Raw genomic sequence first — 19,389 nt, 5'->3', positions numbered from 1 at the left:
ACTTCATACTTCTTCTCAGGGTGAAGTCGGTACCGTGAGACGACTGACGGCGTCTGCCTGCCAACCGTGTGGATGGACGATGAGACAATGGGCCCCTGAATACAGAAAAGTATCTCTGTAGCCGGTGTGCATCTGTTTGTAGTTGTTTTTGAGTATTTTGTGGTTGCTGTGTATCTCTGTGGGTGTTGGAAGTTGCTATGTGGTGGTTTTGAGTTCCTCTGGTCATTTTCACTCACTTCATCGTCCTTTTCTTCATCTCTTTGTTGGTGTTTTGCAAGTCTTTGAAGTCAATCTATACATTTTTTTTTTTTTGCAATTAATTGACTTCATGCATCCATTCCATGATCCATCAATGCCCAACACCCACATCTTCTCTGCTTTCTTTCTCTCTTTGTTTCAATTGAGCTGCAGCCGCGGCAGATTGCAGAAAAGTTTTCTCTTATTTCGGGAATTAAAGGTGACCTTTTGCTGAATCGAGTTTCCAAACAAGTGGAGTTTCTTCACTTTAATCCAAATCGAACTCTGCTGTGTTGAGTTTACTCAGTGTTGAGAAATAAATGAAACAAAGTGCAACAACAGTCAAATGCCAAAATCAACATTTAACCAGATTGTGGCTGCTGTGGTTGTTCCTTTTCCATCCAAAGCTAAAGTGAATAATGGAAGAAACACAAGGGCTAACTCCCCCTATCCTTATTCTTTACATTTCAGTTTATACCGTTTTTTTTTGTGTTCTTTTATTATTCTTATGTGTGTGTCCTTTTCTATATTTCCACTTGATATGTATAACAGAACGACTGAAGCCTTCTATGAGAATGAACGTTGATCCCTTGTCACTTCCCAGTCACTGTGGACATGAAGGATGATTACAGGGACCTCAGAGCTGAAATGTACATATTGTTGCGTCGATATTTCTGAGCGACAGGTTCACATTTTCCCCCCGATGCGCCACTAGAGAGCAGTGTTGCACCACTGAAGGTTCCATCCCTACGTTTGTCAGCTGCCTGCACTTGTTGCTCCAAATCATGGTGACACCAAAAAGTGCTGCAGTGTAGATTGATGTCTTTTATTACACGTTTTACTGACAGAAATAACAAAAAAAATGGCATTGACTTTTGCTCCAAAACTTTATGCTTTAGATGGAAAAAATAATTGGGCACCATCAAGATCAATTGTGCAGCAGCCCTATGTAGAACGAGCAGTGGCGTACATACTCAAGGACATTCATTTGTCATATCTCAGCCTCTCAGCTGCTGCATCACTAAGCTGCATACAAATAAGCTGAGCACGGGCAACTCAACGGCCATATAGAGCTTTATGGTCCGAAACAATATGGGATGTGAAGCTCTCGTGTGGTTATTGGAAATAAAATGGACATTAATGTGAATATTAGAAACAATATTATATCTGCTTAATGTGATATTATTCTATGTTTGCACACGGTTATTTAAATCACCTTTAACATTTAATTCAGTGACCCGTGTGTTCATCTGTCTGTTAAATATAATATAAATGATTCTATATACATTGTATTATGCTTCAGGCGGTGGTCTAGTGGCAGAAACTTGGACTATGGGCAGAGAAGGTCTCTGGTTTGTCTCTGGTTCGTCTCTGGTTCGACTCCACGGAGAGACAACAAAAGATGAACCTGGATGGATCTGTCCAAAAATCCAAGAGTCTCCCTACCCTGTCTAGTGCCCCTGAGCAAGGCACCTTACTCCCCCAACATCTGCTCCCCGAGCGCCGTACATGCTCTGTGTGTCCTGCAACAGATGGGTCAAAAGCAGAGATTACATTTCCCTACCTGCATGAATGTGCCTTTGCATGTCTGTGCATGTGTTTGGGACTAATAAATGCATCTTAATCTTAATCTTAATGAGCTTATTTGTATACAGCTAACAATGCGTCATTTGAACCACCTCACGTATCATTACATGTCTATAAAAACAGCTGTATATAATTCACACAGTACAAAACACTCCTCGAGGATTTGCACCGAAGCTTCCTCAGAATCACTGAGGTCTCTGTTGTCTGTCAAAAGACGTGTTGCACATCCCAGCCTTGCATTAAGGTGCGTTACCTATCAAATGACAAGTATTCAGAGGCTGGTATGCCTGCAGTGGCCATGACACAAAAAGAAAAACGAGCACCTCACCGTTTGAATTCAGCAGGAAAGCACATTCCAGAAATGGGTGAGGATGGATACGATGTCAGAAACACTGCTACTAATGCTTCTGTTGGCCTCAGTCATTTCAGACCGGAATACCCACCACTAATGTGACTAAAGATTTGTTTTTTTCATCGTTATTTTTATTATGCTTCAAATTCTATCATCAAGGAACCTAAATGAGTTTTGCAGGTCATTAACTCAACAGATTTTCTTCATTTCTCTGCCTCCGCACCAGCTCTTCTTGCTCTAATTTCCTTCTTTGCTTGTTAACTTGGTTCATTTTTATTCAACCAAATATCCAGTCAATTGCTTTTTGGAATATGGTGTCAAAGCGTGGAAAACATTGAAAGATATTTACATGTGGAAGTGATCTGCAAAGAGGCACGTCTCCGATGTTTCCCCCCCTCCCGCCCGGTAAAAAAAGAAAACGCAGTTTTAAAATACAGATTTCTGAAGCACACCTTTGTTTTTCTTTGTTCTTTTCTTCTTCCCCATGAATCAAGTCACGACCCCTCAGATTCGTCTCGGCTCCCCTGGGAGGGGCCAAATTCTTTGGCTAGGAACAGCCAGATCTAAAATAGCTCCACTTCGCCCAGCTACAGAGTTAAAGGTCAGCATTGATAACTTCATAATTTAATATAAAATCCAGTATAACTATACTTACTTTTACTGACATTTCATTATTTCTCAAATCGGTTGAATACATCTCGCTGACGCTACATTTGAACATTTACTTAAAAGATTTATTTCAAGACCTTTAATTTGTAATGAAGTATATTCACATTGTTTTATTAAGGATCTGAGAACATCTTCCACCACCGATAAACAAATAATCTTGCCGGGTTGTCTGATCTGTTTTCCTTTATTATCCATCTTGGGTTTTTCTAAAGGGCACTGGTGTCAGCAGCCGACATGCATTAGTTATTTCATGTGGGATCAGAGCCTTTTTATTTAAAAGGCTTTGATAAGTGATGAGGAAAGAAAAACAAGACTATCAGAGAAGCACTGACTGTTTCCCTCACTTCTAAAACACTGTCGTCCACTCTCTTGCTTTGGTTCACATCAGGCGTTGAAGGCATGAGAAGCAGGTTCAGCCTGGGCCCACCGCTGCAGATATCATCTAAGGGGCAGGGGTCTGCTCTGTCTTTGTGATGACAGGCTAAGTGGGGAAGTCTGAGTGCAGGATGAGCATCTGGTGCAGACTGGGCATAATGACGCTGCAGCCAAGATAGAGGGGTTATTCAATTTTGTTTTAATAACGTTTCTGGATATAATCATCATTCATTTTCTTAAAGACTCAGTGTTGATGGCTCCAGCACTTGTACGAGTCTTGGCTAAAAGAAGCAGAGTTTCTCCCGCACTGTCTTGAATCTGCTGGTAACTCGGTTTGGAAATGTCTCGCCTGTCTAATCACAGAAAAAACAAGTTCTGCAAATGGAAAGTTGTCATCCGAGCATGTGTCTGGGACTCGCATCCACCAGTGGCTTCGTCTGAATGACGGAGGGTAGAGATACAAAAAAAAAAACACCTCACCTCCTGGAGGACCTGCAGCTCTCCTCAGCACTGGTCTATGAACAAAAGCATTCATCTATCTATCCATCTATCCATCCATCCCTCTGCTGCTCCCACTGCACTGTCAAAAAACAAATCAGCTGAGACGTGCTGCGAAAACAGTCTGGAAGTAGAACATCTCACTCAGAGAGATGTCGTAAGTCTTATCTTGATTCAGCGTTCCGATGTGTTGCGTTTCCCCTTCGGTGGGTTGGGCTTGACGTGACGTGCATCTCGTTCTACCGAGCTTTTCAGAGTCGGATGAAATGTGTCAACGGCGTCTCGCCACTTTTTTCGGGGTTTGTCAAAAAACCCTTCAAAGGTGCTGGCGCTGAGCAGATTGAGTTTTTTTCTCGGGAGCTGTCAATAGCAGACAAAGACCTGCAATCCACAGAAGATTGGAGCCTTGCTGGAGAAGTGAGGGAGTCGGCAGAGAAAGGGCGAGTCTGTAAATCCCTCTGAATGGCCTGAAATCCTGCCGACCTTTGACCCTGGTGTGTATTTCCCCCCCAGCAACCCGCGGGGCCCCGATGCTCACCTGCTCTACCGAACATCCTCTTCCAGGTCTCTTTGTGAAAAGCCGCCTCCTGTCTGGGGCCCGACGACCTGAGAGGACGGCTGCTCCCTGTTTATCAGCTCAGTGAGACTTCACATTTTAATTGAATCGTGATGTTTGAGCTAAACTGTGCCTGCTGCGGCTCGGCGGAGCCCCCTTAAGAGAAGCACCTTGCGGGCTTGAAGTGCGAGTCTGAAGATGACAGCCAGTCAGAGCCGCTCACGTTGACGATGCAGAATTCAACATCATGTGCCAGGACTGCTCACGCTGTCATCACCGGGAATACTCTCCTTTTTTTCTTTTCGATTTTGGGTGTGCAGAAATATCACAAAGCTACAGCTGGGCTGGACGTGTGCGTGTTTACACACCAGTTGTTTGTGTTTTCATGACTTTGAACGTGCCAAGGTTTTTCATGCTTCAATTGCCAGAGATGTACTTGGCGCATGTGTGTGTGTTTGTGTGTGTGTGTGTGAAGACAGCAGGGAATTGGAGTCGTGCTCAAGGTGTGTGTGTGTGTCTGTGTTCTCACATCACTCACAGCTCAGTGCTCTCTCATACTAATGAGGATGGACGCGTCCACACCTCCAGTGTCTTTGATGTGTCACGTTGGCCGACTCCTCTGAGAGTCTGTCTGATAAGATTTGAGATAAAAAGATTTGGTAAAATGATTCGTCAGCAGCTCCTGCCTTTGTCTCGTCCACCTATTACATCAATTTAGAATATTAAATCAGACAATATGAGGCCGAATCCTAAAGCTAATTTTGCAAAGACTTGTGGTTTTTATGCTGTTTACTGTGTTGTACTTATATAAACAGAGATTTGGGTCGTTATTAATAATGACCCAAATAATAACTTATTCTAGGTCGTAAAGTTCCTACATGTTTTTATTTCAATTTTTTCTCAAACTGGATATTAAATATACCCATTCATTTTTAGCTTTTTGTCTCTGGAAAGTGTAGGAAGTCTAAGAGATGCAACTTTTTTTTTTTTTATGTTGATCTTATCGATTACCCTCACTTTCTTGTTTGTTCTTTAAAATATAGATTTTTTCCAACTTACTCAAGGTTCTTCATTTTATCGTAATTTCTGAAAAGTGCAAATTTGTTACATTTAAGAAGCATGAAACTGTTCATTTATGGCATTTAAAAAAAAGTATATATAATTGGAATGATTTGTCAAATATTAAATTGTTAAAGTTGTTGACCATATCTTTTTCTGCAGTGCTCGTCGCAAATAGCTCTCACTGTCAATAAACTTTGGTCCAGACTGTAAAAAGTTGTGCATAACATTAGTTGTAATATTCACTTTAAACAAAATCCTTTCAGTCCTTACCCAGAGAACACACACTCACTTCTGGCCTATTTGTGGCCCGGACAAAATGGTCGTGAGCCTAAAGTGACCCACTAGCAAATGTGGGCCAAATATCCCAAAATAAATGTGGGCCATTTTTTGGCAAACAATGCTTTAGGCAAGGTGTAGTCTGGATGGGAGCAAAAATTGGCTCATGTAATAAAGGGGGAATATGGACAAAACAGTGAGAAAGAAAAAAATCAGGCCACCTACACAGGAGCAGACCGCCCAACTGCCATGTCATCCCTTGCCATGTGTGGGCGGGATGACAGTGTGGGCCCCATCTTGGCAAAAACAATTTTACCCTGATTGGTAAAATATTGGCTAATTTCACATTTTTGAAAGATGAAATCGTGTGAATAAAGCTGCTGGACACTTCACCATTGATCTTCGAAGACCGAATCAAGTGAGACTCCTCCGGTTGAGAATGAATGTTAACTTTTCTCATTTGATCTTTCCCTCTTTCTTAGAGGTACTTGTATTTGTTTGTGACTTTAATAGCAGGAACCAGATAAAGGACTTTATTTACTCCGTCTCATTTGCACTCGTATGGATGGAGGCTGAACCCATTACGGCTCAATTTAAAAAACTAATTTCAATGGTTATTATAAAATTATTTCCAGACGGTGGCACCTGCAGACTCCGTGTCAGCGCTGTACGTCGTGACGAGATAGTGATTGACTGCTGCAGACGAAACCGAACTGAAAAGTCAAGCGCGCGAATTGAGCGACAGACCATCAGAGCCAGTTTCTCAAAGAAGCCATTAGGATCCAGACTTATTGCATCAAGTCTGACCTTCCCCTCTCATTGCTCCAACCCGAGCCAATACATGTTCTGCTCTCCGCCTGCGGGAAGGGGAAGTAAAGTTGTGGTAATAAATTGTGGCGGCGACATTGTAACTTCTGCTTTGGCGGGACACTGGAAGTGTTATCGTTGTAATTGTAGCGCTGATAAGGGCTAATTAACTGATGGTGGTACTCCATTCACTCAGATGAAAGTCAGGGGATAGAAAAGAAAGGAAATATGGACGTTCTGTAGATCTCAAGGAAAAGTAGATCCTTTTATTCCCCCTGATTGAGTTTCACGTCGAGAGGGCGTAAACGCCAAGAATGCTGAGTAATCTTTAACACAGCTGCCACAACAATGACCCACAACGAGGAGGATGAATTTCCTCACGTCTGTTTCTATACAAATTACATGACAAGCCTCTCGCAGGAAAACACTGCACCTGTCACACCGCAAGCTTTGATCTCGCGATGATGACCTCTTTTATTCACTCCTACTCCTCCTCCAGAAGCCGGAATAAGACGGAGGAGCAAATCGATAGCAACAGCCTCCTGGAGCAAAAAGAAAAAAAACTGCTGTTATTATGTTTTCAGGGGGGGGGGAATAAACTTAACGAGCGAGCAAGAACAGCGCAAATCTTCCTTTCCTGTATGCAAACCTTTTGATCAACTTTCCAGTCGGGCTGGGGGATGGGGGGGCTTCATCGGCTCTATCCTCCTCTCTCACAGATGAGAAACAATGTGCTTTATTCCATTACACAGTAAATCCAATCTCATGCTTCACGCGCCGCGGAAGAGTGGCAAAAAAGAGAGCGAGTGAACGAGGTGGCACGGGGAAGTGTTGACACCAATCCCCGCAATCCCTAAGGCGACGCCGCTCGGTCATCGGGGTAAAGGGATTCTGAGCAATTAGCCAATCAATTAAGGGTTTTGATCGGGCTCCCGCGGAAGCCGTTGTGGTATTACATGTGCCGTGTGATGTGAGATGTGTGCGCTTGGCTCCACAAAGCGCCAAAATCTGGTTGTTTATTCATTCGGTTGCCCGTTCCAACCAAGAGGTCGCACTTGGGAAATCAGCGGCCAATCCTGCGGGAAATCGTTCAAGTCCACAATTAAGAAATGATTTGCATATTGCGGCTTAACATGTGGAGCAGGGCACAAAGAAATTCAGCTAATATCACCACGGAGAGTCCTACAACTCATAAAATCAAATGAGCGTTTGTGAACATGACTGGTTTGAGTGTCTCTAGAAATCCTCCATTACTGGTGTTGACTCCCCCAGACATCTGATGAACGCCTGAATTAATAATGGATCACGAGGAAATAAATATTTAATTCCTCTAAGTCTGTTGCAAACAGCTCGTAATATTCACAGATCCATCGTGTGCATGACTCACACAGAAATATAAAGCCTTTAAAAAGGAAATTTGGTTCATGGAGTCCAAAGCAAGCTGGTTTCGCTTTTATAATATTCCAGACTGTGGATTGAAACGGCTCTTTTCTGGTTAGTAGCCATATTCAATAATTATACTGTAGAGACACTAGTGTTACATTTCCAAATCCAATATGAATATCTAGCCATGTAAGTAATGTGGCTCCATGGATGGCTTGTCTTTGAGAATTTGCTGGGACATTCATGGTCCCCAGAGGATGAAACGTAATGGTTCTTGTTGAAATATCTTAAAAAATGAATCCTAATAATTTATCTGGTTTGGTGCATAATGATGTCATGCATGTTTTCCATATTCTAACGACCATGGTGACGTTAAGACTCTAGTGTCATCTGCAGGTCGACATTTTTGGCTTTCATTTTAATATCTGCACAACTGTGGGAAGAGTTTCCATGAAATTTCGTTCAGGCATTCATGGCCCCTTCTAAAAAGTTTAGCAGCTGATCTTAGCATTTAGCTCAAATCGCATTACCGATATTGTTAATATAGCTTAATAGAAAAATATTGGACCCTCCAGGATAATGAATTGTAATCCAAGTTTATGTTATGGCAATGAAAATTATTTTGACTTTAGAAATAAAGTAAAAAAAATGATTGTCGCACTTTTAACCTGATTGCTAATGACTTCACTTACCAGTCATCGGCCTTGATTAATTTAAACCTAACACAGTCTCACTCCTCTGCTCCTAGGGAATTGCCTTTTTACACATTTTCTTCCAGCCTCTGATGATTCTTTTTCTTTTAAGTGCAACATCTCTCAATCTGGCCACATCCATTATAAACCGTCGGCAGCCCCTTGTTCTCCTCTAAATTCCGGCTTTTAGAGGCACTTTACTTCACATAAGCCGTCCTCGCCCAGTTTGTCTCGCACGCCCTGACTGAAGTGATCAGACGTTGGCTTTCATCTCGTCCAAAGGTACGCCTCAAAGATGGGAAGAGGTCGACGCCACTCCCAGGGGGGGGTGGAAAAAGGGATGTTCAAAGCTCAAGCAAAAAGAGCCTCTTCCTTTTAAGGCGAGTGGCCTAACCAGAAGCGAGCGGGGGCTTCCATCTCATGATGCCATCTTCACGGTGCCCGTTGTGCCGCGAGAGGACGGGGGACACTTTCCTCAGCCCACGGCGTCCATCAGCAGTCAGGGCAGCTCTTCACTAAAAACTTCAGAGAAACCTCTGTCCAAACATTCTCACTCGTCATCACCCAGGTCTGCAGTTATGTCGTCTTTGATAAATGGAAACGTAAACATCAGACTCTACCTCCTCCGCGCCGAATAGGCCGCCGCTGACTTCTCACCTCCAGACAGGAGAGCCGCCGGTAATTGAAATTAATTAACTTGTCCAAAGTGAGGCAAAAAAAAAACAATTACCCAGGCTCCATCTCGCTTGTCAACAACAGCTCGTTCCCGAGGAGAGGAATGGGCGGCGTGTTCCAGTCCCCCGCACTTGGCTCCTGCAGGAGACGTGCACACATGATGGATGTCTGTATTTCCAATCGGTGCCTCCTTTTTAATGAGTTCCTCTGCCTTATTGCAGCCTCGTTATGATAAAGCGGGATCGGCTTTCCTTGAGAATAATAAGAAATGATAATACCCTGCTAATGAGTGTGATTAGTATCAGTTAATGCAAGTTTTGGTGACTGTTGTGAACTTTGTTTGCTGTTGTCCTTGGTGTAATTCAGCGGTTTCTGTGAAAGTCAGTGATATATGACGGATACAAGATTCAGCTCCGTGATATACAAAGATGTGACGCTCTACGTTTACCAGAGAGCAGACTTAGTTTAATATGAGTTAAACATTTCCTCTGAATCTGCTCTGTCTCTTCAGTGTGTGTGTGTGTGTGTGTGTGTGTGTTCCTGTTAGATTGACTGACTGAGAAAAAAGGTTCTGAGATATTTTGACAATTTCTCCATCGCAGACAAACCCAAGAAGCAAGAAGAAAAAAAAGCAACGTTTGCCAAAACTCTGTGCACGGCAGTTCAGGCAAACACCAACACCCTGGGTCTGAGGGGTGAAGGTGTGTTTTTCGGTCTGCACGAGAGCCCGAGAGGGACGGAGACAAAGCCACAAAGTGTTTGCACAGTCGTGCACTTGTGCGCATTAATCAGCCTGGTGTTTGTGAATGCAACATTGGCATGTGTTTGTGTGTATGTGATACCCGTGCCCTCGGTTAGACTTGAGAGAACAGACGGTTCTGTGCGGATGGGGAGAGGCCGGCGGAGTCACCCTGAAACATGAGATGGTGTCAAAAGAAAACAAATTGCTTCTGCTGAGTTCGAAATTGGAGGATTTATTCCGGGTTCCTGTGATGGTCTGGTCAGCGTCGTCCCCTGTGGCCACGAGGAGAACGGTGCGAAACTCCATTTGTCTGATTAATCTGTGATGTTGCATCGACGTAAACCTCCGCTAGGGATGAATTGGGGGGGGGGGGGGGGGGGGGGGGCTGTGTAGGTGCCACGTGGATGTGCTGGACAATTTCAACCTTTTAAAAAGTTAAATATAATTTCATTTCGTGGTCTGCCTTCAGAAGATTACAGCACACAGGAGATGGGGGTAGTTCTCCCCTCCGCAGCTCCTCTGGATTATACGTGCCTTGAGTACTTACATAAGTGGCTTTATTTTTCTATCCATTTAGCCATGGGTAGCTTTTGCCTGCTCTGTCTCCACTTAAATTGCTTTTTGGGCTGCCGAAAATTACCGTCGGGGAATAAAACATCTTCTTAACTCCAAAGGAAATCAGCAGACGGCACTTCCTCACTGTGACCGGTGAACGCCATGCCCAGGAGTCACATTCATAATTGTCCTCCTCAGCCTCACCCTCTCCAGTTTGACATTAATTAATCTGAAGCCCTGAAACTGCCCACTGGGCCAAGACCTCACGCCTCCAACACTCCAACTTCCCACAGCTGAATTCAGAGGGTTCATCTCTCCGGCCCTTATCTTTAGCCACTTTGCTAACGTTAATCGAAAAAATAAATAAATAAATATAAGACACTAAAGAACAGGAGTTACAAAAAGAGTAGAGAAAAATTCTCCCCATCAGCCGTATTCTTTTTGCTATCCATCACCGGCCGTAGAGGGGAGGACAAAGACAAATACAGGCGGCAGAATCTGGGCAGAACGCGAGAAAGATGACCCCGCTGGACCTCTGCTGCATTTCATTATCTCACGCAGTCCATTCATTTACTACCTCTGGATGAACTGAGCTCCAGGAACACTCTGTCATGCTGGACAGTGCTGGGACTGATGTGGACAAACCCACAAAGAAGAGATGAAGAAAACATATGTGATGATGCCACAAGTGAGAGAGGGGGGGGGGGGGTATATCGACGACAATGCTAACTTACCTATGCTTGGCAGTCAGTTGTTTTTCCGTGTTCACAGTGTTTGTAGATCTTGTTAAGATTACGTGTTGCTAACTGACACAAAAAGAAAGTGCTCAGGTCACAAACCAACCTGGACATGAATATCAGAAATACCAGTCCCCTAAACATTTCATCAAGATCCATCAGTTACTCTGATAAATCTATATTATGGTGAGAAAAGTACTATGTCACACTCTCGTCCATGATATTTTTACCATCCACGCAGACAGTCAGACCTTAGAGTTTCAGCTACAGTTGTTCACCCACCCACAGGTTGAATTGGAATACATTTTATTTGTATAGCACCAAATCCAACATACATTATCTCAATGATCGTTACACGCACCTTCACTCTTTAGTCTTTGTAGCTGTCACTCTGAACCTGTTGCAGGTGATACACTACCTTTATGCAGTTGTGCATCCATGTGCTGCGGGAAAGGTTGCAAAGAAAGAAAGTCATGGTACTAATTTCAATAGTTTTTGCTAACTAACAAACACACAAAGATGAAAACACAACTACCATGAAGGACGTTATAAGTTTCATCTCAAATGTTGTGGTAAATTAGTACCTCTAAATCATTTTATTGAGTTCATCTCCTTTAGAAGTGCTGGCCCTCCTGTCGCAGACACACTTCCTCTGACACTGTGACACTTAAGGCATCGTTGACCAATCCCTCCTCCGGTGGAGTGAGGCAGTGAAAGTAGATGCTGTGGAGTCCTGGCACTGTGAGGCCTTGGGTGGTGCTGCTGCTGCTGCTGCTGCTGCTGCTGCTGCTGCAGGGGCGCAGTAAGGCTGAGTAAGCCTGAGAAATCGCACGACTTTGGCCCTGCTGCAGCGTTTGGACGGCTCATTGAGTCTGCAGGTATGGATCAGAGTGAGGAATGACTGCAGTCTTTCACAGCTGGACAGCTTCTCGCTCTCTCCCCATCTTTTCAGTCTATTCCTCCATCTCCCCATGACTGCCCCCCCCCCCCCGTTTAATTCCCCAGCTTCTCTTCTTCTGGGAAATGACCAAAACACCCTCCGCTCGCTCACCTGTACTCTCACTTCACTGAGTCAGTCAAGCCGGCAGTCCCTCCGGCACAATCGCGCATGCGTGTCCGGGTGTCGACCTCCACGTGTGAAAATGTTGCCTATATATGACAGAGAGTAAGTGTGTGTGCCTGTCCCAGTGATTTCCGCTTTGCTGGCTGTGTTTGTGAGGTGTGCGCTGACCTGGGGCTCGAAGCGGCAGAGAAACTGGATGACAGATGGTGTGCTTGAAGGAGAGATTTGGAGGTTTAGCAATGGTCAACCGTGATTTGGCCTGTTGTTAGTGTTTCCCTTCCTTCGATCACTGTGCACAGACACACATAAGACAGACACAAACCACTGCACATGCACATTTTCATTATGAGGGAAACACAATAAACGCCAGGGAATATTCTTGAATCAATATTTTGTCTTGTCTCCTAGGCCTTTGTCTGGCAGCCTATGCCCACCCACTGTTGATTGATCGTTTTAATTGTTGAATGTGGGCGGGGTTTAACACAGATTGATTGGGTGCCAGCTGTGAGCATTGACTCATGACTCATTTTCATTGCATCGAATAAGCAATCAAATCCAAACTTCCGAAATATTATCACTTGGACACACTCAGTGGTGGAAGGAACTGCCTAAAATGCGTTTGATGTGTATTTTGACTTTTAGTTTGGTCCATGTCTCATCTGCTAACACGGAGGAGGTAGGGTTTATGACGTGTACACCAGCCAGCCACCAGGGGGAGGTTGAGACATCTTGGCTTCACTTTTGTGGAGCTATCATATTGTATACAGTCTAGGGTTACAACCCATTAGTTGACATTTAACCCCGCCCAAATTCAACAGTGAAACCAATCAAATCAAAGCAGGCGGAAGTAAAAATGTAACTTTAAACCCATTTTGCCTTACAGTATGAGTAAAGCTGGGTTTTACTTTTATATTTTGTCACTGCATTGCTAGAGTAAAAGAATGATATAACATTTGAGGTTCTTCAAAAAGAAGAAATCAAAACACTGCAACAAACACACACACACTCAGTGAAACACATCAGGAAGCGCACACACACAAACACACACCCTGCTGAGATCATAAACATCCAGGTGAAACATAGCAGGCTTTTTCGGAAACAGAATTTTGTGGTTGCCTGGCAACTTGAGTTTGTTACTTCGACAACAAAACAGGAAGGCTGAACAACAAAGGTGGACACACACACGCACAAACACACGCACACACACACACACACACACACACACACACACACACACACACACACACAGGACACAGCTACAGTTGAGAGGACTTCAGAGGAAATTTCATTGATTTACAATCATTTCCCAACAGACTGACTCTTCCATTAACCATAAATTCTGCTTGACCCTAACTTCACCATCTTTAACTTTAAATGGGAAATGCTTTTTATCTCCACACACAAACCACGTCCAGTAATGTAAACAGATTTCGGTCCCTACAACATGAGTAACACCTGGACGACACACACACAAGCCGTAGGAAACTTGAATACTAGTGTCGGTTTAATTCATCTGTCTCAGGCCTCCCATCAGCTAATGCACACTCACAATAATCCATCACACACACTGATGGCTCACTCAAAGACGCTGCATCTGCTTTTCACTGGAGGAACTTGCGGTGCAGTTCTTTGGGTTGAGCATTTGGCCTAGAGCGAGTAATACCTTGATTGTCGGCCAACAGGAGAGCAAACCATGCAGAGGGAGAGAGAGAGTCTTAAACTCCTCGAGCGACCAGGGAAATTTTGTGAAGGTCACAGCACTTCCGGGGGAAGGAACTACATTTGATTGCCGATTTTTTCCGAAAAACAGATTCGTTTGCTGTATCGCAACTTAGTTTATTGTTTCTTTTAGTTTCCTCAGTTTGCACCAACAGCGCCTATGGCCATGACATACCTCCACCCAATCTGCTCCCATAATTTAAGAAAACAGATCTGCTCCCGCCGTGTCTCCCTGCGCAGCAAGAGAAAGGAAGAGGTTACCCACCGCGTTTCCCAGAGTTGCACGGAGGCCACTTGAAATGTAAATCTCAGCTTTATGCCTCCCCCCCCCCCCCCCCCCATCGTGGGTTGCTACATTTTTATGAAAATTACCTGATTTGAATTTAGATATGTGGGTACACGGGAGCCGAGGCATTAACTGAGGCACGTTCCTGTGTACCGAGGAGGCGTATTAACAGGCTGCTGTTGCCTCTGCTGCGTGTCTGTCAAGAAGACAGACACACACTTTGTGTCGCAGCCCCGGAGCTGTGTACGGCACTCTCAGGGCTTTTGGTGCTTGATAGAGGCTGCGTTCATTCACCGGGGGATAACTAGGTAATTGCACTGGGGATGTCACTAAAATACACAAAGGCTCACTAACACACTGCCAGTCTCTATTAAGCCCCCCCCCCACTCCACACATTCTGGTCTCTCTGTAGTTGTGAGGACACCAGGGAGGTTCTTTATTCATCCCCGTTTGTTTGATTTTTTGTTTGCTTGTAAGCAAGATTATGCAGAAACTACAAGATGGTTGGAAGGGTGTTGGGTCAATTTTGATGTGGATCCAGATCAGGGGATCCAGATTTCAGGTTCTAGCGAGGCGTTCCTTTTTTTTATCTTGATGATCCGTGTGCTCCACGTGCATTCTACTGAGTCTACTGAATAGAAGACATAGTGGCCTTTTCGACCAAGTGAGTTCCAGGACCAGTTAGGAGCCAGTACCTTGAACCAGTTCTTTGTGTAACCCATAATGATGACAATGTCAGAATGTCCTCATAACATTAAAATGTCCTCATAACATCCAAATGTGGTTGAAATGTCAAAATATCAAAATGTTCTCGCAAGGTCAACTTTTTCCCTAACATCAAAATATCCTTAAACATATTGATGTTGTGAGGACATTTTGACAGACTGATGACATTTTGACTTGCGAGGACATTGTAATGAGGACATAACAACTTTTGGTATTTCAAATATCTGCATAATGTAAAAATGTTTGCTTCCTAAAATGTCAAATCTGCTGTTGTTGAACCTTCTTTTAAACTTTGTCTTGATTAAAAAACACTTTTTTGGATGCACTGCAGTAAAAAAAAACACTTAAACACTTCCTCTCTGCTGAAGTGTCCTTGGAACTGACTCTTCACCTGCCTGCCACTGGAATCACTCGGGTTCGTGGGGGAGTTACGCAGGTGACAAGAGGTTAAACTGCTCCTTGATTGGATGTTGCCCCAATTCGCCTTCAGATTGAAAATGTCAAAATAGCCCAGAACCAGCCCAGTCCTCCCTCATCCCACTTGTGGCTGCAGGTTAGCGGGGCTGTACTCCTCTCCTCCACCTGCAGGACAGCTGTGCGCCGCTGCCACGTCCCTCCTCGCTGTGTGAGTGGACGCGCAAAGTGGGGGGTGCACTGCTCAGCCATCAGAACGCAGCCCGGGAGATGCGCAGCTGTGACTGAGAGCAGCTTTTCTGGGACACATCCACCTCCACTGCTCTCTGGCTTCTTCTTTTTTACGCACAAGCACCGAGTGTTCCAGCTGAAAGGGAAGTTTTGTGTGCGAGTGTTTTTTTTTTCTTCTTCCTCCGAGCCGTCGCTTTTACGCACCCGCGTCCTCCTCCTCCTCCTCCTCCTCCACAGAGCGGAGGCATATTGTCTGTGGCGCAGCGCGGCAGTGCGGGTGTCCGATTACACACCGTGCGCCGTGGAGCCGCCGGCACAGAGCGCTCCTCCGTGGGGCAGAAAATAGCGCAGGGACATCGGAGAGAGCGCAGGGGAATCGCTGCGGAGCCAGAAGGAGTTTTTACAAAGCTCTGATTCATTCTAGCCAGTGAAACACCAGGACGGAGGATATTTCATCTTTGATTTTGCGAGTCCCCCACCACACACCACTCTTCTCACCGGGACAAGACACGCAGCTTCGCTCCCTGCTAGATGAACCGGAGTTGGGCACCTCATTTGGTAAGACGATGCGTTTTTGTATTACGGACTGTGCACCAGCATTTATTTATAGATGTGACTCAGGCTTCTGCTGCAGGTTTCCAGTCTCCAAAACGCAAGAAGGCATTTGTTTCCTCCTGAAAACAACCCAGACACTTCTCTTCCTTGTCATTTGGGGTATTTTCACACAAATTGTTTAAAGAGCTTAAAAACGTATCACGCGTAATGAAGGAAATTGGAGCATCTTGCAGGAACCACGCACCAACCCCACAGACCCCAAACACCTCAACTGTAAATAATCAGTTTTCAGAAGTTTTGCATTTCTTATTTTTTGTGCAACTTATGACCACTTGGTGGTGCTGGCAGAGTGCAACCTCCACCAGGTCCCTGTCTGCCTGAGAGCTTCCATCAAATCTTTCTATTCAGCAAATTCAAACCACAAACACTGCCTCCTCTCTTGTCTGTCTTCTTTTGTGATAATTGATCAGTGTCTGGCCTCTGTAGCACAAATCCTCCTACATTCACTGCAGCAAGTGCACAATGAGAGAAGGTTGGAAATTACAGCTGTGTTTGGGTTCATGAAAAGAAAACGGTCTTGAGAATCAGTCAGGGCCTTGACAAGCCACATATAAATTCACACTCCAGTGTTTTCTGGTTAGTTGTTGTGTTTTGTATCGGGTCATTTGTCATTCCCCCAACAAAGCTGTGTTTTATTAGCGGCTGTGAAGCATTGTCCCTGCTTTTATATGTGACTTCTAAAGTGTTTTCTATTCCCTCTCAAACCTGCATTATGTTTCAAACCAAAGATTTTCATTCCGTTTGCTGTGGAGTCATTATGCCAGTTTTCAATGCTCAATGGACGTGCACGGAGTAGCTCCATGCCCTTCACGAGACATGGATTGTGTTCTGTACAATACAAGAATTTTACATTTAATGGCCATATAGATTTGCAAAGCTTCTTATATTCTGCACCCTCCTACTTGAGGTTCTCCGACCTTCCAGCCGTACTCATCACACTCCAGGCGTCTCCACACAATGCCAGAGCCACAGCCAAGTCCTTGAAGGTTTTTCAACCTGCATGGCTCCTGACGTTATTTGCACAAAGAGAATCACTTGAGCTTTTCTTCTACTCAAGATTTTCGAATTAAACTTCATGTAGCGTTGGTCTCACACAAAAGTCACACTGAACCAGTATCAAAATGTGTGTTTTTTCCCCCCCCCTGGATCCTAGAAGATTAAACGAGTGAACTTCATGATTGTAAAAAAGCTTCATGTGTGCTGGAGGTGAAAACGTGACTGGGAAGGAGATAATAAATGTGGCTCAGGTGCTCAGTGAAGTCTCGGCCCCCGCAGTTGGCTCACGGCTCTGTCCCTGACTCTCACCGTCCCTGCAGCAGGTTTGTTTGAACGCTTACCTCCGCTCCTCATCACGCTGATTACTGCACAATTAAAGGAACATAAGCGTCGACCAGCTCACTTACTCACGCTTGTGCTTTTTTTTTTTATTCTCTTCTTAAAAGCCTGGGGCATGCATCTTTTTAGAAAACATGCAAATGTGTCCTCAGATGTGTCCAGATTATCAAGCACCGAGCAAACTCTTTTCCATTCCATTGGTATTCACACGTGTCCGTGTTTTTTTTTGCCCCTGCTAGCTTTTGGGATTTGAAAGCCGCTGTCTTGATGAAGGCAGTCAGCTCTCTCTGATCGCGTGGCCTCGTCCCGACAAGTCACACTGTGCTCTCCGATGGATGGGGGGGGGAAAAGTGCCCCTTGTGATCCACGGGGGAGAATCATTTTCGACTCACATTGTCCGGGCCTTTATTAGATGTCGGGTGCTGCAATTCCTGGGGAGGAAAAGAGATGAGAAAGAAGAAGTAAATGAAGGGGAGAACGATGGGGTTGAATCAAGAGGAACTCGTGTGACATTCTGCCTTTTGGCAACGGTTGGCAATTTATATCCCAGCTGTAGCGTTCGAGGCGTTAGGGTTTCAATTGGATTACTTGATCAAAAAGATGAATCTGCAAACACTTTAATTATTTTGATGAATTAATGAAGTCATTTTAAGGTACTTCAATCACTTCGAGTGCAGCTTCTTCGGTGTGAGTGCTGCTTTTCTCGGCCGTATCGTAATTCACTGTAAACTGAATGTATTTGGGTTTTCGGCCTTAAATTGTTAATAATCAACATATTTAAAAACAACACATTGCATTGTGTTAAACTAAGATTGACATTTGTTGTTAATTTATCTCCAACTATCTTTATAACTGATTAATCATCCAATTCTTTAAGTCAAATCAAGAATACCATGTTTAATGTAAATGTAAATATATGTGGATTTCCTCCTATAAGTTATTCGTAGTGAATTTACCATCCTTTGGTTTTGGGCTACTGGTTGGATAAAACAAAGAACGTAATCTGCCAGCTTTGAGAGCAAGAGAAAGAAGAAGGAGAAATCAGTGATCTGTATTTGCTGACATTTCCTAGACAGAAATAATCGATAACCTAATCAACAACGGCTATAAGCGTTAGTTGCGGCCGTGAAGAGCATTAACACTTAAACTCCTGGTGGATTCATCACAGAGAGGTGCAGCGGATCCAGATGAGCCCGCAATCCGGCAGCCAGCGCCACATGGCGGAGCGGCATATGATTAGTGTGATTGATATTTGCGCTGTGTTGGGAATTTGCCCAAGAGCTGACACCGAACACCGGCACAAACACGGCAATTAGTCCGGACCAAGGAGAACTCCGCGGTGACACCGACCCCGGTGGCCTTGGCGGGCTCTGTGGTCGCTATAGAGACCCACAGAATGACAGACCCATTGTCGTTGACCTTTGTGATTCGGCGTCCCCTCGGGGGTCGATCCCTGTCCGGGAGCGAAAGTGAAAGGCATTGTCATGCACGTGTAAACCAAACAGCCTTTACCCTGTGGCCCCCCTGTGCTCTTTAAGGCCCTTTGGTTACTCATTTATCCGACACCAGTCAGATGGGGCGCTGGGAGAGTTTGTTGAAGTACACGCTGCCTCACAAAAGATCCGGCTTTATTGGCTGTAAATAACCCAGAAGCCCTGATTTTACAAATTCTCCTCAGCGGATGATTTATCGCTTTTTTACGCAAGCAAACAGCGAGACTCGAACAATGGCACGAGGTTGTTTGCTGTACTTCCCCGCTCCTCTCACCACCGCGGGCTATTTATACATCACAACCAC

The 19,389-nt window shown here is 44.5% G+C and overlaps 1 protein-coding gene across 2 annotated transcripts in view; it reads left to right on the top strand.

Annotated features, from left to right (window-relative positions):
- Positions 1 to 15,810: 15,810 nt before the first annotated feature.
- Positions 15,811 to 19,389, top strand: part of sema5a (sema domain, seven thrombospondin repeats (type 1 and type 1-like), transmembrane domain (TM) and short cytoplasmic domain, (semaphorin) 5A) — a 122,598-nt gene continuing 119,019 nt past the window's right edge. Inside the window, exon 1 of one of the 2 annotated variants that reach the window (XR_009912012.1) lies at positions 15,811 to 16,200. The gene's annotated coding sequence lies outside the window, so the exon portion shown is untranslated. The remainder of the gene's footprint in view (positions 16,201 to 19,389) is intronic. The other variant, XM_062379912.1, reaches the window with a different exon arrangement.

This window comes from Platichthys flesus, chromosome 21 (assembly GCF_949316205.1).
Source record: "Platichthys flesus chromosome 21, fPlaFle2.1, whole genome shotgun sequence".
Classification (NCBI taxonomy): Eukaryota; Metazoa; Chordata; class Actinopteri; order Pleuronectiformes; family Pleuronectidae; genus Platichthys; species Platichthys flesus.
This window is presented reverse-complemented; position numbering and strand designations above follow the sequence as displayed.